General features: G+C 40.5%; 1 pseudogene; it reads left to right on the top strand.

Moving 5' to 3' along the window:
• Positions 1–12,477: 12,477 nt before the first annotated feature.
• On the top strand, positions 12,478–15,330 carry LOC107278026 (amino acid transporter AVT1I-like; annotated as a pseudogene).
• Positions 15,331–23,809: the final 8,479 nt, after the last annotated feature.

Genomic DNA, 23,809 nt, shown 5'->3' with positions numbered 1-23,809 from the left:
CGGATCTCCCTCAACGGCTAGGGGAAGATCATCAGCTGATAAAGATTAAATCTAGTGAATTAAATCCGAATTGAAAGGGAAATTATAGGGAAACGACGACTGTTAAATGGAGATTAAATCTGGTGAAGTAAAGCAGAATTGTAAGAGGAAATCAAATGATGAGGGAGTAGTGGAGAATCAATTTTTACAATCAATTAAAGTAGGAAACGCACGGGAGGCAGAATAATGTGGCGGCGGCGCTAGGTTTGGCCAGGGAAACTGTTTGAGATTAAATCCCACCGAAGGAAAAAACCAAGTGGATTAAAAACCAAATCCTCACCGCGTGCTAAAAAATGTGACTAAAAAAATAGAGACGGAAAAAAGCGGATGAAAAAACTGGAAAAAGGAATAAAAACATGCAAAAAATAGGATGAGAAAAGCGGACGGAAAAAAACCGAACAAACAACGTCGAATAAAAATGGATAGAAAAAAAAAGGGAAAACGGCGGAAAAAAAGAAAAAAAAACGAAGAAAAGGCTGGACGAAAAAAAAGAAATAATGGAAAAAAAAGGAAGAAAGAGCGAAAAAAATGACCGACGAAAAAACTCACGGAAGCCTTATAAATTTTTTTATTAGGTATATAGAGTAATCCGACGAAAACAACTACCAATTTTTAAGTTCCAAGTACCTGACTGATAGATAGTAGTTCGGAACAGAACTCAACATATAATAACAAAACGAAAGGCGTATATATCCTCTTTCTTCCGTCCGACGCGCCTCCTCCCCGCACGCGCGCGCCTTCTCCCAACCTTACCTTCCTTTTATTTCTTTTAACCTTCTTCCATATATAGATCTAATACTCTCCCGCTATTTTCTTTTAACCTTCTTCCATAATCCCGGCTGGTGAGAGCTCTCGACCACAGCTCGCCGCATCATCGTTGTCACGCGCGTCTCCATCGGTATATCTCTCCCGGGCATGAGGCGGCGGTGTAGGCGGTGCACGCGCCGCGGCCGCCATCGATCTACAAATTAGTGGGAGGGGTGAGAAATTAGCTACGTTCCTATAAGTTCTTCTTTTCTTTTCCTATTGTTGTTATTAGGCTAGTTACCCTGCATGTTCTGCTATATCCTTTTATACTTGTTTTTTTTCATAATTCCTTGCTCCTCTAATTTGGATGGGACTAGAAAAAATGCCCGTATGTTGCAACGGGTAAACACGTTTTTTTAGTGATACAACCGCAGAAACATTAGTATATCTTCTTTCAGTTTTTCCCAAATCAGAGCGAATCCACAAAACTCGGAATAAAAACGACTAGGGGAAGATCGCCGGCTGACGAAGATTAAATCTAGTGAATTAAATCCGAATTGAAAGGGGAAATTATAGGGGGACGACGAATGTTAAATGGAGATTAAATCTAGTGAAGTAAAGCCGAATTGTAAGAGGAAATCAAATGATGAGGGAGTAGTGGGGAATCAATTAGAGTAGGATACGCACGGGAGCCAGATGAATGTGGCGGCGGCGCTAGGGTTTGGCCAGGGCAACTGGTTGAGATTAAATCCCGGCGATAGAAAAATACCAAGTGGATTAAAAACCGAATCCTCACCGCGTGCCAAAAAATGTGATTAAAAGAATAGAGACGGAAAAAAAGCAGATGAAAAAAACTTTAAAAGGAAAAAAACTTGCAAAAAAAAAGGAAAAAATGATGAAAAAAGCGAACGGAAAAAAACCGAAGAAACGACGTCGAAAAAAAAGTGGATGGAAAAAAAAAGGGGAAAACGGCAGAAAAAAAAAAGAAAAAAAGCGAAAAAAGCCAGACGGAAAAAAAAGAAACATGGGAAAAAAAAGGAAGAAAGAGCGAAAAAAACGATGGACGAAAAAACTCACAGAATCCTTACAATAATTTTATTAGGTATATAGAGTAATCCGACGAAAATAACTACCAATTTTTAAGTTCCAAGTACTTGACTAATAAAAGTTCGGAACGGAACTCAACATATAATAACAAAACAAAAGGCGTATATATCATGTTTCTTCCGTCCGACGGTGCCTACTCCCCGTACGTCCTAACCCTACCTTCCTTTCTTTTTCTTTTAACCTTCTTCCATATATAGATCTAATCCTCTCCCGCTATTTTCTTTTAACCTTCTTCCATAATCCCGGCTGGTGAGAGCTCTCGACCACAGCTCGCCGCATCATCATTGTCACGGCGTCTCCACCGGTATATCTCTCCCGGGCGTGCGGCGGCGGTGTAGGCGGTGCGCACGCCGCGGCTGCCATTGGTCTACAAATTGGTGGGAGAGGTGAGAAATTAGCTACGTTCCTATAATTTCTACTCTTTTTTCCCTATTGTTGTTATTAGGCCAGTTACCCGGCATATTGTGCTATATCCTTCTATACTTGTGCTCCTCCAATTTGGATGGGACTAGAAAAAATACCCGTGTGTTGCAACGGGTCTAGACGTTTTTTTAGTGATACAACAGAATAAACATTAGTATCTCTTCTTTCAGTTTTTCCCAAATCGGAGCGAATCCACAAAACTTGGGATAAAAACAACTAGGGGAAGATCACCAGCTAACGAAGATTAAATCTAGTAAATTAAATCCGAATTAAAAGGGAAACTTATGGGGAAACGATGACTATTAAATGGAGATTAAATCTAGTGATGTAAAGCCGAATAGTAAGAGGAAATCAAATGATGAGGGAGTAGTGGGGAATCACTTTTTGCAATCAATTATAGTAGGAAACGCACGGGAGGCAGATCAATCTGGCGGCGACGCTAGGGTTTGGCCAGGGCAACAGCTTGAGATTAAATCCTGGCGACGGAAAAAAACCAGGTGGATTAAAAACCGAATCCTCACCGCGTGCCAAAAAAACGTGACTAAAAAAACAGAGACGGACAAAAAGCAGATGAAAAAAATGGAAAAAAGGAAAAAACGTGCAAAAAAAGAAAGAAAAGACGAAAAAAGCGGACGGAAAAAAACCGAAGAAACGCCGTCGAAAAAAAGTGCACGGAAAAAAAAGGGGAAAACGGCGAAAAAACGGATGGACGGAAAAAAGAAAAAAAAGCGAAAAAAGGCCGGACGGAAAAAAAGAAATAAGAGAAAAAAAAAGGAAGAAGAGCTAAAAAAACGACGGACGAAAAAACTCATGGAATCCTTACAAATTTTTTTTATTAGGTATATAGAGTAATCCAACTAAAACAACTACCAATTTTTAAGTTCCAAGTACATGACTGATTTCGAAACGGAACTCAACATATAATATCAAAACGAAAGGCATATATATCCTATTTCTTCCATCCAACGGCACCTCGTCCGCGCACTCGCGTGCCTTCTCCTAACCCTACCTTCCTTTTTTTTATTTTAACCCTCTTCCATATATAGATCTAATCCTCTCCCGCTATTTTCTTTTAACCTTCTTCCATAACTCCCGCTGGTGAGAGCTCTTGACCACAGCTCGCCGCGTCATCGTTGTCACGCGTGTCTCCACCGGTATATCTCTCCCGGGTGTGCGGCGGCGGTATAGGCGGTGCACGCGCCGTGGCCGCCATCGATCTACAAATTGGTGGGAGAGGTGAGAAATTAGCTACGTTCCGATTTTTTCCCTATTGTTGTTATTAGACTAGTTACCCTGCATGTTCAGCTATATCCTTATGTACTTGTTTTTTTTTTTCGTAATTTCCCTGTTTCTCTAATTTGTATGGGACTAGAAAAAAATACCCGTGTGTTGCAACGGGTAAAGACGTTTTTTGAGTGATACAACAGTAGAAACATCAGTATATCTTCTTTTAGTTTTTCCCAAATCGGAGCGAATCCAAAAAGGTCGGGATAAAAACGACTAGGGGAAGATCGCCGGCTGACGAAGATTAAATCTAGTGAATTAAATCCAAATTGAAATGGTAAATTATGGGGAAACGCCGAATGTTAAATGGAGATTAAATGTGGTGAAGTAAAGCCGAACTGTAAGAGGAAATCAAATGATGAGGGAGTAGTAGGGAATGAATTTTTGCAATCAATTAGAGCAGGAAACGCACGGGAGACGCACGGGAGGCAGATCAATGTGGCGGCGGTACAGCTTGAGATTAAATCCCGGCGACAGAAAAAACCAAGTGGATTAAAAACCGAATCCACACCGCATGTCAAAAAATCTGACTAAAAAATAGACAGAAAAAAAAGTGAATGGAAAAAAAAACCGAAGAAACGCCGTTGAAAAAAAACTGGACGCAAAGAAAATGGGAAAAAGACGGAAAAAATGGACGGACGGAAAAAAAGAAAAAAAAGAGAAAAAAGGCCGGATGGAAAAAAAGAAAGAAGGGAAAAAAAAGGAAGAAAGAGCGAAAATAACGACGGACGAAAAAACTCACGGAATCCTTACAAATTTTTTTATTAGGTATATAGAGTAATCCGACGAAAACAACTACCAATTTATTTTTAAGTTCCAAGTACCTGACTGATAGAAATTCGGAACGGAACTCAATGTATAATAACAAAACGAAAGTCGTATATATCATCTTTCTTCCGTCCGATGGTGCCTCCTACCCGCACGCGCGCGCCTTCTCCTAACCTGTCACGACCGAAAATAACCCAACGGGCGTTCCTTACGTGCGTGTATTATTCCTTGTCCCAGGAAGCAAGGTACACCCAAAAGTTGATATATTTCAGAGTTTATCAAGCGGAAGCGTAAATAATTAATTTATTACATGGGCGGCGAAGGCCCAGCACACACAAAGACAAACGGGAAACAGCGGAAGACTAGGGCGACGACCACAGGCGCTTGACGGCAGGCATGAGCTAGACACCAAAGCCTTGATCTTCCAGGAACTCCTCTTCTGAGTTTGGGAAAAATTGAGCAAGACTGAGTACAACCACCGTACTCAACAAGACACACCCACAAGTGCAGAATAAATGCAAGGGAGTACAAGGGGGGTTATAGTATGAAGGGTTAGGGTTTGCAGTAAACAGCATTAAAAGACACTTAGTTGCTCAAAGCTATTTTGTAAATACGATCCTAGAGCTATACAAGATTATTAATCAAGGCCGTGAACCCACACGAACCTGCCTTAACGTAAGGCCTACTATGATTCAGACCGAACTGGAAACCCGACCCTGGGTCCCAGCTCGTCCCAAGCCAACCCAGGCCAACCATTCCACATTTTAGTTGTTAAGCAGGTTTTAAGAATTAAAAAACACTAACTTGGGTACATTGCTCGGCTTGCCCATAACCGAGGGCGCGGCTATTCGAATAGGTTATACTCTGATCAGAGGTGTACATCTTTACCCACAAGACACATCTTCCTCACGTGTAACCACGTGCCACATACCACCACGGTATACGGACGGAAGACGTGACATAGTTTCCAACCCATCCTAGCCATAGACAAGAGTACCGACCCAACCCCACCTACGGCCGGAACCCCCGGGACAGGTAGGCAGGACTGAGCCCCTAGCAGCAGGACACCGGCCCTGTGCCATGACATCTCAACTACCAGGCCGCAGCTCGTGTAGCATTCATTTGTCCTAGAGATGTCCATCGACCCCCGACTTCGTCCATCTCCATCCGTGTACTTTTGTTTATAACCAGACTGAGCCACAAACTAAGCCTTACCCACTAGACATGTGAAAGTACGGTAGTGCTTTGCAATAGAGGCCCGAAGACCGGTCCTTATATGGCCGAGGTGCTACTATCAAAACCATGCACCCCGAGCCCAGCCTAAAACCATTTTGAGGATTTTGAATAGAGGGGGAGGTGTGAATCCAATTCCACAATAATCCAACCATTCCGTAGTGTCCAGGTGATATGAATATCCCAAAGTCTAGAGTTGTAAAACCACCTAATGTTACCTAATTAAGCGGCGAAGCATCTAACTAAATTCATACTAGTGGTACCATGAGTAGAGTGTCCACTAGTTGGGGTTTTGTTTATTCTAGGGTGAACAAGGTAATAATAACAATAACAATAATAAGGTCATAACAAAAGTAAATAGGCATGACTAGATAAAACAATGATAACGCGGGAATTTAAATAAAGCGATAATGCAATAATTTAAATCAAAATAATTTTATAAACTGGGATTCAATATGTTCAAGGATGATGTGACTTGCCTTGCTCGCTTTCCCAAACGTCGGCTTCAACCTCCACGAAGAGCGGATCTTCCAAAGCTGCAGCGTCTACACGACCAACGGAAAAGAAAAGGCTTTTACTCTAATAAACTCCATATAACCAGCAAGAACAAAGCACAAAAATGGGTTCTTGACTTCTTAAGGAAAAATTAGAGACTTGAATGGTCCAATTTCGAGTTCAAATGGCCAAGTTATGGCCATTTGAAGTTTATATGCTCTTTAAATGAATATTTACGAATTTCTTCATTTAAATTTTAATTTAAAAAGGGTTTATTGGGTCAGCCGAGGGGAAGGGGCGCGGGGACCGGGTCCACGGGAGTGGGGCCCACGCGGCAGCCTTACGGTCCACGGTGGACCGGGTGCACCCGGGCTCACACCGGCCGGCGCCGTGGGCCCCACACGTCAGCCGCACCCGAGGGCGTGGGCGGCTGACGGCCGGGCCCCACGCGGCAGCCACTCGGCGCGCCCGAGGGCGGCCACGCTGGCGCGGTCGGCGGGAGGCGGCGCGCCCGTGTCCCGATGGTTGCCGCCGGCGACCACTGGCGCGGCGGAGCGGCGGCCGAGAGAGGGGAGGGAAGGAGGAAAGGAGGCGACGGTCCACGGCTCACCCCTGGGCGACGGCGGCGACGGAGGAGGCGGCCGGAGCGGAGGGAGGCGGCGGCGCGGCTCGGGTCGACGGGGTTGACGGCGTTCCGGCTGTCGGCGACCGAAACGGAGAGGTGGACGAGGTCGGCGAAGATGCGGCGAACCCGAAGGAGGCGGCGCCGAGGTGGGAGGCGGTCCGGGGCGACGACGGCGGCGGACCGGAGCTCGGCGGCGACGGCGGAGAGAGAGAGCGACGTCGCGAGCTCGAATCCGGCAAGGAGGAAGGGCGGCGAGAGGCGGAAACGGACGGAGGAGGTGCAGGGAGGGTTTAAATAGGGTTGGAAGGGGGAGAGAGCGGCCGGAGGGGAAGGAAACCGGCGCGGGAGGTCCGGCCGCCATCAATGGCGCCGGCGAGATTTGCGGGGGCAAATCCGCCCATTTGAACGCGAGAGAGAGAGGGAAAGATGGGGGGAAAGGGAGAGGGGATCACGGGGAGTGATTTCCCCCACTTTATTGCACGCGGGGACGGCGGGATGCGGCGGATTTGGCGGCGGCGGTGGCGCTTGGCGCAGGCGGAGCGGCGGGAGCGGCGGGAGGACGGGGATGACGGGTGGGCCCCACCCGTCAGCGGCGCGCGCGCGGGGAGAGGCCGAGTGGGCCGCGGGGAGAGGAGAGAGAGGGGGAGGGAGATGGGCCGAAGTTGGCCCATTAGAGAGAAGGAGGGATTTTAGGGTTTTTCTTTTTATAAAACCTTTTTAACTTTGTTTATTTCTTAACAATTATTATTTGTGCTCTGAAAATTCCACTAAAATTTATTTACATATTTTAGGCTTTTTAGGAAATATACAAAAATCCTCTAAGCCTTGTTTGACTTTTAACTTTGCACATTTTAATTGTTGGAGGCTTTCACACGGTTTTTAATTATTCTAGGCATAATTTAGAGGATGTATTTTAGAGTCGTTTTGGGACGTGACATAACCCTACCTTCCTTTCTTTTTTCTTTTAACCTTCTTCCATATATAGATCTAATCCTCTCCCGCTATTTTCTTTTAACCTTCTTCCATAACCCCCGCTAGTGAGAGCTCCTGACCACAGCTCGCCGTGTCATTGTTGTCACGCGCGTCTCCACCGGTATATCTCTCCCGTGCGTGCGGTTGTGGTGTAGGCGGTGCGCGCGCCGTGGCCGCCATCGATCTACAAATTGGTGGGAGAGGTGAGAAATTAGCTACGTTGCTATAATTTCTTCTCTTTTTTCCCTATTGTTGTTATTTGGCCAGTTACCCTGAATGTTCTGCTATATCCTTCTATACTTGTTTTTTTCGTAATTTCCTTGCTCCTGTAATTTGGATGGGACAAGAAAAAAATGGTCGTGCGTTGCAACGGGAAAAGACATCTTTTAGTGATACAACAGCAGAAACATCAGTATCTCTTTTTTCAGATTTTCCCAAATCAGAGCGAATCCACAAAACTTGGGATAAAAACGATAAGGGGAAGATCACCGGCTTACGAAGATTAAATCTAGTGAATTAAATCCAAATTGAAAAGGGGAAATTATGGGAAAATGATGACTGTTAAATGGAGATTAAATCTAGTGATGTAAAGCCGAATTTTAAGAGGAAATCAAATAATGAGGGAGTATTGGGGAATCAATTTTTGCAATCAGTTATAGTAGGAAACGCACGGGAGGCATATCACTGTGGCGGTGGCGCTAGGGTTTGGCCAGGACAACAGCTTGAGATTAAATCCTGGCAATGGGAAAAAAAAACCAAGTGGATTAGAAACCGAATCCTCACCGCGTGCCAAAAAAAGTGACAAAAAATAGAGATGGAAAAAAGCAGATGAAAAAACCAGAAGAAGGAAAAAACGTGCAAAAAAAAAAGAAGAAAAAGGACAAAAAAAGCGGACGGAAAAAACCCGAAGAAGCGACGTCGAAAAAAAAGTGGATAGAAAAAAAAGAGGAAAACGGCGGAAAAAAGGGACGCATGGAAAAAAAAGAAAAAAAACGAAAAAAGGCCGGACGGAAAAAAAAGAAATACGGGAAAAAAGAAGGAAGAAAGAGCGAAAAAAACGACGGACAAAAAAACTCACGGAAGCCTTACTAATTTTTTTATTAGGTATATAGAGTAATCCAACGAAAACAACTACCAATTTTTAAGTTCGAAGTACCTGACTGATATACTGATATAAGTTCGGAACGGAACTCAACATATAATTACAAAACGAAAGGTGTATATATCCCTTTCTTCCGTCCAATGGCGCCTCCTCCCTGCATGTGTGCGCCTTCTCCTAACCCTACCAGTATGCTCGTTTTATATCCCTTTTTTGTTATTTGTCTCCATTCACCATACTCTTTGTTTTGTCTGCAAATTCTAATGCCGTATATATGTAGATTAGGACCATGTGTTTTGTATGATCTAGCTTTGAATTAGAGGGGGATCTGTGCCTCCTTTCTCTAGCCCCCTCTACTCTTCTTTTTCTCCCCCACTCTCCTTGCTCTCCATGGTGATCCAACTAGGTAGGAGGGGTTTGAGCGGGGCCACCCATGCTGAATCCGCCAGACCGTCACTGACTTGGGAACACTAGTTTTTTCTTAATCTGCCCATCGCTTGTTTCATTGTAAAATTTAGAGAAACATGCTTTATTTAAAAATTATGTTTCCATAAGAAAAATTGGTTAACAACCTAATTTCTTTCATTTCCTTCATTGTGACTCTACCTCCATACGTATCTCTTGCCCGAGGGTTAATTTCCTTTTGTTTTGCCCTTCTCTTATTTTATTATAATTTTGAGATTGGAAGCACGTGCAGGTGAAGATAATTGCGATGTGTGCACTGAAGAGGACTATACAGTAGGAAATTAATAGAAAAAAATTTAATTTTTACTTAATGGACTTAATGGCTGATAGATAGTGAAAAGCAATAAAACTATAATTTTTCGGTAAGTACTACTCCCTATGTGTTTTCAGTCATTTTGGGTTTGTCCTTGTTTAAACCTTTTCAAGTTTGTCAAAGTTTATAAAAAACATAGTGACATTTACAACAACAAATTGGTTCCACTAAATATACCATTCAATATACTTATATTATGTTGAAAATATTACTATATTATTCTATATATTTGGCCAAACTTAAAGTTGTTTGGACGTTTTGGGTTAAGCCAACTTTTTTAAGTTTGATAAAACATATATTTTTTTGTTAAATCCATCATTTTATATATTTTTAAATAATATTTATTTCATGTCAAAAGTTTTACTATGTTTTTTTATATATAAAGCTGGTCAACTTGAACGAAAAGGATGTATGATGTGTAGCAGAAGAAGTAATGTATAGCAGAACCGCATAACCTAAGAATAGTTGACGTGCCATTTTAGTTGAGCAACAGAGTTTTATTGAACTGATATTGACAATGACAGACCCATTAATTAACTGCTCAAAATAGAACTCATCGTGACACACGTCAACCAGTGGTTGGAGATTTGGGCGGCATTAGGATTTTTAACACGTGTCAGATTAGGAAAGATTCCACCATCCAAAATTCGGCTGATACTACCCAAAAATTCAGCTGGCTGTCATATAGACAGTCTCATGTCCACAAAACTCTTAAATATTTTTTCTTACTTTTGTGTTTGTAAAAAGGTTGCAGAAAGAGTGGTAACATATGCTAGCTATGTTTTATTGGGTTAATAAGTAATTTTTTTTAATGAAATTGCATGTTTTGTATTTGAACACATTGAACATATATTTTTTTTTTGAAAAAAATGCACGTTCCTTTCCTATTTTCAGGAAGACATACATGTACCAGTATGAATTCATTCTAGGATTAACAGCGTTTTGCAAGAATACCCAACGATAAGCACAATTCGTGAGAGCACTTCTCTAAAGTATATATGTTAACCTTTACCATATGTTTAAGACATAGCAATACTAATCTTGGTTTATTTATTTAATAATTGAAAATTACATATGCATTCGTAGTATGTGCTATGAATTACTTGTATAAATTTAAATTCACTACTTAATTTTAAAATTGTTTTGTCTATTTTTATTACTTATAGGCACTTTTTTTTGATAAAACGAATAAAGTTAAACACTACTCAGGATTTCAGCACATGCTATATATTTTAAACCTATTAAGAGGTCATCGTAATGTATAGTGACGTTGAGTTCCTTTTACATGGCTAATTTGTGCCATGTTGGGTGGTGCTGAGATGTTTTAGTTTAGTGTCATTAGGGTTGGCGCTAAGGTCACGGTCTGTTTTTTTAATTAGTTTTTGACATGGTTTATTTTTAAAGTTTTAATATAAGGATTAATTTGTCAAAATTACGGTGTAAACAGAAGCAACCAAATCAATACGTACAGTGATAGATCAATCTTTTTCTTTTTTTTCTTTCTTCACACGTGGGCCTACCTAGTCCATTCAATCGTGCATGGCACTTGGCCCATGATGCTACATGAGCCATGCACAACTGTGTATAGGCAGCATCGTACACGCATCAGAAAAGCGTTGTGCCACCTGGACCAATAGGCAGGCGGCAAAACAACCAGCATGGGAATAATAGATAGATTATTATTTTGTTTGCTCTCTCAGTCCAGCAGTATGCTGCCGCGCGTTAAAGTGATTATTAATTGAGAGTATCTATATTTATTCCGCCATATTTTTCATGAAAAAATAGTCAACATGTATTTACATTGTAAGTCTCAAAATTACATATGTAATTTTAGTGTATTTACAATGTAAGTCCCAAGATTACATATGTAAGTCTCTACCGGTTGTGGACGTAATGGTGAACCGTGGACACAAAATAGGAGAAGAAAAAGCGAATTTATTACCAATTGTACGAGTCCACGAAGTGCAAATGAGCACAGAAGAGTTGGAGCTTGATCTAGCGCCCCAGTTAGTTACGCTCATGAATTATCGACTCAAGATATATCAACATATAACTAATCTCACATATTCTGCCCATTCTAAATTAGATCTCATCTCAACTCTCAATTAATAATCAATTAAGCTAAAAATACCTCGACAAATTTTTCCGTTAAGATTTGTCGATTTTTCAACCGTTAATCGAAACTTTAGATCCGTGACCTCTTTGTGTCAGCGCTCCCACGAAACTCTTAACTCGCGTGTGCTGGACTACGTGGTATTGTACAACCATGCATATGACTGATTATCTTTGTCTCTCACTAATTAAATATTTTAAAGTTGTTTTTAATCGTCTAGTGTACTCATTCCTGTCAACTTCACTTTGCCCAAAAGCATACAGGGCATGAAAGCCTGGTAATGATGAGAGAGAGAGGAGTTAAGTCGAGGAAAAAAATTACAGTGTAAATATAGTACTTTTACAGTGTAATTTGTAATAATTACATTTTCACTCATTGTAAGGGTGTGTTTAGTTCACGCTAAAATTGGAAGTTTGATTGAAATTGGAACGATGTGATGGAAAAGTTGGAAGTTTGTGTGTGTAGAAAAGTTTTGATGTGATGGAAAAGTTGGAAGTTTGAAGAAAAAATTGGGAACTAAACCAGGCCTAAATTACAATGTAATCTCTATTAGATTTGTATGTAATTTATTTTTTTCTATTTTTCACTGAGTGTAAGTTGCACTTTATTTTTAACTATAAGGTTATCTTTAATAATGAATTATGTGTTATGATACATATGATAAGTTATACATGCTATTTCCATATGTGTATTATGTAACTATTAAAAATCTAAGTGTTTTTGATTTAAAAATCTGTCGGGTGATTTTTGGTTTAATAGGTGTACACACAGACATGGGGATTATGGTGGCGGATAAGAGCCCTATCGATGAGGCTCTCCTCCATAGCAAACACGAGAAGAAGATATGATTTGCGACATGGAGCAGCAGCTCCTCCTCCCTACCGACATGGAGCAGCAACTCTTCCCTACCGACGGCGTCTCGTTCTGCATCACCGGTGCTTCCTTCAGGAGGAGCTGCCTCAACTTTAGCAATGTGATTTCTGGTTATGCCGTTGCAGGGTGGGTGGCTTAGCCTGGCGCTCTTTGCCATGGTCGGCGCCATCTGCTTCTACACCGGCAACCTTATCGACCGCTGCATGTGCGCCGACCGCTGTGTACGGAGCTACCCAGACATCGGCTACCTCGCCTTCGGCGCCTACGGCTGGACGACCATCGGCCTCGTCATGTACGTCGAGCTCTACCTCGTCGCCATCAGCTTCCTCATCCTCGAGGGCGACAACCTCGATAAGCTCCTCCCCAGCACGGTGGTGGAGATCCTAGGGTACCAAGTGCACGGGAAGCAGCTGTTCGTGCTCGCGACGGCCGCCGTCATCCTCCCGATGACGTGGCTCAAGAACCTCAGCATGCTCACCTATGTCTCGGTAGTCGGGCTCATCTCGTCAGTGGCGCTGACGGGGTCTGGGCCGGCGTGCCCGACAAGGGCTTCCACATGGCGGGCAACAACCTCTTGAATCTGAGTGGGTTGCCCACCGCCCTCACCCTCTACTTCGTTTGCTTCGCCGGCCATGGCGTCTTCCCGACCGTGTACTCCTCAATGAAGTCCAAGAAGGATTTTCCTAAGGTACACTTTAAAATGTATTTATGTGTTGAACTTGATAGTAAGTTTGGTAAAATTTATGATAACAACTAACAATGTAAATTTAGAATTATCGTTAATGAAAATTGAATAGTAAATGGTGGAAATAAATTAGCAACAGGTTTAGTAAGAATACAAACATATTGTTTTTTTATTACATGTATGCATGGAAGACGCGCACACTCATAATTATTTTTTAGAACTCATACATCAATAATCATGCATACTATACTTGCACACCTCTTAATCATCATAGTTGCTACGTTCTCATCATACTTAATATATTTTGTTGGCACTCCCATCATATAGCAGGTGTATATACATCATGCAAATAAAAGTTAAGCCAATAAGTTTATTTTGACCATCCAATTAAAATTAAGAATTAAGATCAAATGAAATCAACATTAAAATGATTTATTAAAAAAAGTTGTTCCATCCCTAAAAAAAATGTTGTACTAGTTATCAATTTCGTAATGTTAATTTACACTGATATAGAATGGCGGGTGCAATATGAAATTAATTGCAAGTGCAATATTCACAATTTAGCATTAATATTTTTTTTGCATAATGACGTAAATTTTGGGTAATGTTGGGTTGGCCTTTCGACCAGTTTAACGTGTGCGGTGACATGAAGGTGTACTGTGCTACAGTACAGCCTATCACTCCAGCGGAATAAACCGGTGACTGGAGGCAATTAGGGTCGCCTCTCAACTATATTTGGTTACCACTCATACACACCCATGTAAAAGCAATGTAGCTTAAATATAAAGCTAATCATGTGCCGCCTAATGTTATTTAGTTTGTATGTTAAACCTAAAGTTAGAAGATGTGTCTAGCACTTAAAACGAAAGAATTATATTAGCTATTTGAATACATAGTTTACAAAATTTGTTTTTAAGTAATTTTATGTATAGTCCAATACAATTTTAGATAAATTAAAAGGCAACATATCTAAATTTGGAAGATGTGCTGCATCATAAACTTTTCTATGCCAAGTTAAAATAGAGATCTATTGTGTTGTATATATTTTTGTACTAAGTTTAGACTCAACCAATAGGTATGAGAATTTTTAGGGATAAGATGCAAAAGTGGTAGGAGATTGACTATTGCTCCATTAACTCATGGAAGTTTCTTGAACAATCTTGGACCTTTCACCATTCTTTTACTGATACATATCCATGATCTAACGATAGATATTGATCAAACGTTGCATTCAATTATCCATATCTTCAGATGATGTTGCTCAATGATGTTGCATTTTTAAGTTTTACCTTTCACTTGGAGGGATTTGGCAACCAATGATAATTGATCATGGATTATCAGTTCCAATTATCATAATTTGGTTTATGAAACCATGATGATGATGATGATGATGATGATGGATCAGTACTCCAATAATGTTCTATTACTCTCCAATTAATGTGCAGGTTTTGTTGATCTCGTCGGTGTTGTGTAGCCTAAACTACGCAGTGACAGTAGTGTTGAGATATCTGATCTATGGTGAGGATGTGCAGTCGCAGGTGACACAGAACTTACCCACAGGGAAGCTGTACACCAGGTTTGCCATCCTGACGACACTGATCACCCCGCTGGCGAACTACACGCTTGTGATCCAGCCAGTCACAACAGCGATAGAGGAGAAGTTGTCAGCGACGACGGACGTTGAGAATAACTGGTTGACCAGGGTGCTCACCAGCATAGCCGTCGTCATCAGCACAGTGGTGCTGGCATGCACGGTGCCCTTCTTCGGCTATCTCATGTTGTTCATCGGGTCCTCGCTGAACGTCACCGTTGCTGTGCTGGTCCCGTGCCTGAGCTATCTCAAGATCTACATGTCCCGAGGAGGAGTTGGCTGCTTCGAGAGGACGATGATTGTCGGGATACTGGTCATAGGAGTGTGCGTCAATGTTGTTGGCACCTACACCTCCCTTCACCAGATTATAGGCACATTTTGATCATGCATTTGTGGGTATGGTGGTAGGTTTTGGTAGTAATTAAATAGGTTTCAAATTCTTTTTTTTATTTTTTTTCTGAAAAAAAGATGTTATACGCTCAACACTTTTCTAAATAAATTGGCTTGCATAAATAGACTAACTAAAAATTGATTCTTAACACAATGCAAAAATAGACTAAGTAAAAGCCAAATTATTTTTTTTCTGAAAAAAAGGATGTTATACACTGTGTTAAGAATCAACCTGAGCGGCTTGTTTGTATCATAATTTGGCTTTTAGTTAGTCTATTTATGCAAGCCAATTTATTTAGAAAAGTGTTGAGTGGTTTGCTCAAGAGTCAGTTTTATATATATATATATATATATATATATATATATATATATATATATATATATATATATATATATATATATATATATATATATATATATATATATGGGTATCCTATATATATATATATATATGTGTGTGTGTGTGTGTGTGTTGCGCGCGCGTGCGTGTGTGCGTGTGTGCAGAGAAGTATCAGTTATTTGCTATAGTTACTAGCAGAGAACTATAGCATGTAGTTCGGTAGATTTATGTATATGAGATTTTGGGCTAGTGCTGTAAAAGGTGCAGATGGTACGCCTGATGAGATCATCATGTTCTTTGGTCTGCTGGTGCTTGATGGATGCATGGTTTTAGATGGACAACAGCAAGGATGCACAGTGAATAGCTTGACAACATGAAGACATGATATGGATTCTTGTATTTTTCATTGCAATCAAAGCCTTCTGGTGTTGATCTGAAAAAAAGCATAACCAGGAGCCAGGTCTGTGCTAGCGTTAAGGGAGGTGACCGAGATGAATTTGGATTCTATCTCATCTATACGTGCTGATTGGTCACATGAAGTGAGGTTTGGCGTTGGTTTGCATGGGCTGAGGATGATTAGCGCATGCAGTGGCCGGCCAGAGGATAGAGATATATTTTATCCAGTTTGTTTCCTTCTAAGATCAGATCTTACAACATTATACGCATGCATATCCATGGTACTACTTTATGTGCCATATCCTGTTATGGATATTAAGCACTATATGAGCTGTTGCACTTTCCCTTTGGCTCTGTTTGTGCATGTCCTGTTTTTTATTCTGCTATGATACAAGAGATTCTCTTTTTATTGGGTGTTTTATTTTTTTAAGTGGTTTATTTATACTTCATGAAGGGTTACATTGAACCATATTATCTAAAAAAATCGCACTAGAACATTAATCATTGGAATAATCAATAAATTACTTGAGCCTCAGTTGATGGATAAATAATTAGTCGATAAAGTACATCTTTACCAAAAAAAAATGGTAACCACTACTTCTTGCTATTGCCCAAAATTTGATATTGGCAAAGAACAAAACAGATCCTACATCTGTGAAGTGAGCAACCGGGGATGGCATCACTAGCATGTTGCGCACGTACTTACGCTTGCACAGTTTTATCTTCCACAACAAGAGTGAATAGCCAATGCGGTCTCTTAATTTTTTGTATGACTAGAAAAAATGCCCGTGCGTTGCAACGGATGAGGTCTATTTTAATCTTATTATTATTATATGGTTTAGTTAAGATGAAATTCACTGTGGGAGTTCGCTTTGATATATATATATATATATATATATATATATATATATATATATAGAGGGTAAGACTATTCTACACCCGAGTATAGAATAGTTATTCTATACCCCCTCCCTCTCTCTCTCGCTTCCCCTCCCCCTCCCTCCTCCCGATCTCTCTCTCTTTCTTTTTTCTGTTTTTTTTCTCCCTGAAAGATTATTTCTCTTTTTCTAGAAAAATAAAAAATAAATTGCCAAATTCAAGACTTGAACACATGACCTCATAGTTCAAAGCACATTCTTTTAACCAATTCATCTAATGATGCTATTTGTTTCAAGAATTTTGTGAGAAAGTAATATGATTATCAATTCTAATATCTTTCACTACCGAAACTCATAACATGCTACTATGCTCCAGTAGTAACATTGTTGTAAAAGTACAGTAACACGTGACGTTACTGTAGAACACGTAGGACGTTACTGCACTTTTGGCAGTAACGTCGTAGTAAAATTGTAGTAGACCAGGAATCGAAACAAAAATATATGGGTTAAAGTCTCACATGCTAACCATATACTTGTTACTGCACAAAAGTAGAAGTGTTACTACATAATAGGTGCATATTACCACTTCCAAGTAGTTATATTACTACACGATAATCGTAGTTTTACTTTGTCAGTTTTACGAGATGAAGATCGAATAGGTGGGCTATAGGTAAAGTCTGTAGGTGGCTTTGAGTGAGGTCTGATTGATGTACGAGTGTTTTGAACAATTTTATACATTTGGTAAAACCATGTTACTGCATGTATATACCCATGTTACTACAAATTACATATTCTGTTACTGCATATGTAGTGCTAAAGTTCAAAATGCCAATATTTGAAAAGCAATATCTCACAAGATATATATTATTTTTAAAACTGTTTTCACAATGATGCTATAGTGTTACTGCATGTGGAGGATATATAGGTTAATGTCTCACATGCTAAATATATTTGTTACTACACAAAAGTGGAGTGTTACTGCAAAGGCAAGTACATGTCACCACATGTTTATGCAGTAACACTATCCAAAAAATGCAGTAAAACACAGTTACTGCAAAAACTTATAATTTTTACTGCACTCTTACAGTAACGATGCGATGGGATTGTAGTAACGTGCAACTGACAGTAGTAACAAGTAATGCTATAGCATTACTACTTGTGGAGAGTCAAATTCTAAAAAAGCCAAGATTTGAAGAACAATATCTCTCACATGATGTACTATTTTTTAAAATCGTTTGCACCATGATGCTAGAAAAAAAACGCTTATCAAAAGTAGATCCATCATGACTATATGTTAACAATATTTGAGCGCTGTTACTACACATAAGACGCAGTGTTACTGCACGTTGACCGTCGTGTTACTGCACTGTTCTGCGAGACAGCTGAGAAGAGGTGGGTGGTGGGAGGAGTTAGCAGGTGGTTTGACCGATCGTCTCAAGCTAGCATGCGAGTTTTTTTAAACAAATCTATTATATGATTCCTTCTGTATTAAAAAACCGACTCATACATAGATGATGTACTAAAATACCGGCAAAAACATCTTCAATTTTTATAATAGTAGAGATTAGTTTAATCCCTTATTTTATATTGTCCAAACAAACCTCTAAATTTATCATGTGACTTGATATAGTCTCTGATCCACCGAAACTGTTATACATACATGCCACATCATCCTAGCATACATAGTTAAAATCAAAATGTTCATTCTACCTTATATATACCATAGAAAATAAGAAGAGCTTTTCTTAAGTGCGGTCAGCATAAAGCTGCATAAAGGTAGGCACAACCAATGAGGGAGCGCCACCTGTTAGCTGAGTAAATAATGGGGTTAATTTATCCGAGGGGTATGACGGTCATTTGGACACCAGTGTAAACTCTAATAGTTAGTTCACTCTTGTCGTGATTCCACACCGAAGGAACGTACGCAGTGTTAGAGTTCGTTAGAGAGGACAAAGGAATCCCCGGAAAGCTAAGAGGCGAGTGGAAAGTTCAATTACGTGCTAGTTTTTATGGTTTACGCTCTATATCGCGCCTCTAATGTAGATCGTGTCTAGAGAAAGCCATTGCATCGACACACGTAAATAGTGGTACAAATGATCTGATGTAGAAGATCCTAGCTAAAACCAAGCGATTGGGGTTACATTCGGTTTACGTTGGTCTACAAATAGAAAATACAAAGTATATAGCCACATAAGATCGATAGCACTTCTCTAGTATATGCTGTGAGAACGAAAAAATATTTATGGTGGGCTAGGCCCACCTAAATTTAGCAGGTAATCCTCTCAACCGTGTACTGAATAACGATAGGAGTAAATCCCAATGGCAGTCCATTATGAAGCCCATTTTGGCTTGTTTTATATAATAGTCCTTTATATTTCAACTATTAGGAGCCAAACACATCATCGATTTTATTGTTAGCTCCTTATTATTATCCAAAATATTGAAAATGTGATATATATAGTTTATAATTTTGTCAAGGTCTTCTCCTCGGGCCACCACCGTCCTCGGATTGCGGACGTAAACACATCGATTCTACTCATACGTTCGACGTGCCTGTTTATGTGCGCAATCCCATCGTGTGGGTAAACCATCCACGTATGCCGTAAACGCCTAGCGTACAGTGGTTTGCGAGTTGCGTTAAAGCATTGTAGGCACGGACAGGGGTGAACCTTGTAGGCACCTAGCGATCTCCGGGTACGCGTAGAGCACGCACGACTCGCGAAATAGCATATCAGCCATCACATACGCGTAAACCGTGTTGTAGGCGGTACGCTCTATGTACGTGTTTACGTCCGAAATCCCGACTTAGGCATAATGCACACACCTCGGGCACAGTGTTGTTGTACGCGCGAGACGTGCGTGAAGGTTTACGCATATGCGGGGGATCGCGAGTTCCCTATATATGGTTCACGCCTGCTCGTGGATCGTGGACATAAACTCATCCTTCGTGCGCGTAAATTAGCCTTTCGAGCGTAGCATGAATGTGTTTATGTCTGAGATCCACATGTGGGCGTGAACCATGTTGGGCACCTGATCTCGCGATCATCCGTGTACATGTAAACCGTGTCCTCGTGTGGATCTCCATGTCAAGTGTTGGAGTTGTTATCGTTAGATGTAACTTCAGAGTTTTTTTCTTTCGCATCTCAGTGTTCTTCATCGTATATCTAGTATACTCATTGCATAGTTGCAAGTCCTTCGATTAGTGACAACGGAGTGCTGCGATGCCTCAGGCACGTACGTCGCGTCTCGCGTGCAACGACACCGTGAGTGTAGGATGGATGTGGTTTCCCCACGTAGGTGTAATTGGTGGTGCGTAACCCATTCATCTGTATGCGTAAATGGGGAATTTTTGACGTGAACCTTTAGAGCGTAAATGGTGTACGCGGGGGATCATATTGCGAGTTGCCTACATATGGTTCACTCCTGCCTGTGGATCGTGGATGTAAGCTCATCCTTCGTGCGTGTAAATTAACCTTTCGAGCAATCGACCATAGCATGGATGGTCAGGGAGTGGGGGAGTGGGGGATCGCGTGTTGCCTACATATGGTTCACGCCTGCCCCACATGTAGAGCACCTCTCGATGCCTGCGTACGTGTAAACCGCGCACGGCTTACGTCAAATCGACACGTCGGCCCTTAGTTGTACCGTGCATATGTGCACGACTGCGCCCTCCTCGTGGCCTCTTTCCCTACCTCCTGGGCCTGGCTTGCACGCTGGGCCTAATGGGCTAATGGGTGCCGGCTGGCTGGGCTGGGGGAGGGGTCAAGTGTTGGAGTTATTATCATTAGATGTTGCTTCAGACTTCCTTTTCTTTCGTATCTCCATGTTAAGTGTTGGAGTTGTTATCGTTAGATGTTACTTCAGAGTTTTTTTCTTTCGCATCCCAGTGTTCTTCGTCGTATATCTAGTATACTACTCATTGCATAGTTGCAAGTCCTTTGATTAGCGACAACAGAGTGTTGCGACGCCTCAGGCACGTACGTCGCGTCTCGCGTGCAACGACACTGTGAACGTAGGATGGATGTGGTTTCCCCACGTAGGCGTAATTGGTGGTGCGTACACGGAGGATGTCGAGTTGCCTACATATGGTTCATGCCTGCCCGTGGATCGTAGACGTAAACTCATCCTTCGTGCGTGTACATTAACCTTTCGAGCGTAGCATGGATGTGTTTACGCGCGAGATCCACACGTGGGTGTGTACCATGTAGGGCACCTCGCGATGCCCGCGTGCGCGTACAAACCTTGGAATTTGACCATTTTGTAGCATAAACTCTCATCTTGTTGGCGTAGACAGCAGCTGGTAGTGTATGGGTTGATTCCGTGCTTGGCGTAACCCTTGTTGTCCTTGACATATAATCCATCTTTTTTGGTGTATGGGCTGATTCCCTGCCTGTCGTCCTGCTTGGCGTAATCCAATTTTTAAATGTTCCAAGGAGGATGAATAGTAGTTGTGGTAGATCCTATGAGAGTCACATGATGATTTACTCAATTACCTTTGAGAGATTCAAACATAATTACCTTTCAATCTATGGGTATCAAATAAAATATCTAACAGTAGTTAATAAATCCTAAAAATATTAAGGTGCTAAATGGAATACAGATGTAAAAACTTGAGCATAATTATGAAAACGTAAGGGTTTTAGTAGTAAAATAGTACAACGCAGATGGGCTATTTTCATGTACTTCTGTTGGGCCATCCGCTATGAATTGCAGGGTCTTTTCAGTCTTTTATTTAAAAAAAATACAATTTTTACAAACCCTGGTTGTGAGGCTGACCCACAACATAACATTATTATTTAATAGAACATAATCCATTCATTTAGTCCGGATCTGCTGTGGCTATGTAACTCGCAATAAGTTTTTGCGTAACCATGTAGGAATTTATATAAACGAATAACCATTCACTTATCCGGATCTTGTACGAAAGTTCATTTAAACTACATATATAACTTACCTTGTGTTCTACCTCTATAAACGCTAAATAAAGCAGCGGCCATGGCAGGTCCTTCTCTATTAGCGTAAACTATAACTATATTAATGTAAACCATGCGCAATGTCTATCTTATCCGGCGACGGCGGTGACCATATCCTCTCCCACCGCATGGTTTACGTTGCCCATGGTCCTTCTCTATTAGCATAAACCATAACTATATTAATTTACTCTAATGTAAACCATGTGCAACGTCTATCTTCTCCGGCGACAGCGGTGACCATATCGTCTGGCAGGATATCCGGGTACTGGTGCTGGTTGGAGTTGTTTGCGTAAACCATTAGGACATCATCGTAAACCGAGCGCATGACTGTTAAAATGACATTGATACCCTTCTGTAGAGTTTATGCACAATGCATAAAGCCTTAATGCGTTGGGAGAGGAAACACCCTTCCAGGCGTCGGATGTGGACGTGTGGAGTGCTCTCCTTACCTGACCGCATTGAAGAATGTATGAAATAAGAAAGAAGAAAGGAAACGGCAAAACATAATGATTATTGTATCTTTGTGTCTTTACTACATTTGTATTTGTCCTTTTTCTCTCCTTTTCTCTTTATTTCTCTTTTTCTTAAAAAAATTGGCATAGGTAAGGATAAAATCAAAATATCAATTTTAACCATGTATGCAAGGCAAGTATGGTGCGGCATTCTAAGTTATCGTTTTTAGCGGGTATATGGATTATATTAAGTTACATGATAAACTTTAAAGTCTTTTTGAATAATATAAAATATCAGGACCAAATAGAACCTAAAGTATAAGTTGAAGGACCTTACAAGCGATTCACCCCAAAACAAATTAGTACTTGGAGGGATAGACACGGATCCCTCTGGGTAAAAAGGAAGACAAAAGAGGATCCTCTACTTAATTCTGACGTAGGTCACTGACAGAGTAGATCCACATGTCAGTGACTCAAAGTTGGAAGGAAGTAAGTCAATGGATCTCAATCCGAGGAAGGCACACAATCTCAGTTTGTTCTAACGTCATACAAATATAACTTTGGATACAAGCATATCTAACACCCTAACCTAAACGCTTCAACTTACTACATAATATTGTTCATATAACTTCTGAGGTTGTTTTGGACATGCTGATTTCCGTATACAGATACTTAATAAGGTTTTGGTTAACAAAGATGATAAATTTTCACTTCATTAATCCTTGATCCTCGATTATTGTCATTGTATCGATCCTCCGTTATTGGTGTAAAAAAGAGTCTAAGGGAGAATTTGACATATATCTTGAATATATTTATTCCTCGGTCCAAAGATAACTTCATTTCTAACCTGAACAGTTTATTCTAAAATAAGTTCATTTCTAGCCTATTATAAATCTTATTTCTTTTATACCTTTTATTCTAAAACACTCGTAATACTGTTTTTTTGTTGATGAAAAATAAGTTCACTTTTATCCTGTTATAAGTTTTATTCCTTCAATACCTTTACCTATCTATCTACTCATCAATACTGTTTTAAGTTTTACTCCTTCAATGTCCTTTATCTATCTATCCATTCATCAGAATGGAATGCTATTTTTATGTTGATAAGGAGACTTTGGTCTTTTCTCTCGACCTTAGTTTGAACACCCAAGACTAAAAATAGAGTTATTTTCGGATAGTGGGAGTGTCACGTCACTAAATTCATCTATTGTACATGTAAAATTAGATAAAACCGAATAAAATAATTAGATAAAAGTTACTTTTAGCGGTTATACGAACAGTACTATGAAGTTGATAGAGTTGGTTATCTGACTTCAAAGTATGAGGTGTTAGATGAACTTTTACTGAGGATATATTAACTTTTCCCTATATAGGAATTAAGTAACACAAAGCAAACTACATTAAGAGACCATGGAGTAACAGCATCACTCTTGTTCTACACACTTTCACTGCAGGAACACCACAAATTAAACCTGAATACATCAGTGTTGCTACTGCATGCTCCCTAATTCAGTCTGTTATTTTGGTGTTCACGTTACATAAAAAGGC

This window comes from Oryza sativa, chromosome 5 (assembly GCF_034140825.1).
Source record: "Oryza sativa Japonica Group chromosome 5, ASM3414082v1".
Lineage (NCBI taxonomy): Eukaryota > Viridiplantae > Streptophyta > Magnoliopsida > Poales > Poaceae > Oryza > Oryza sativa.
This window is presented reverse-complemented; position numbering and strand designations above follow the sequence as displayed.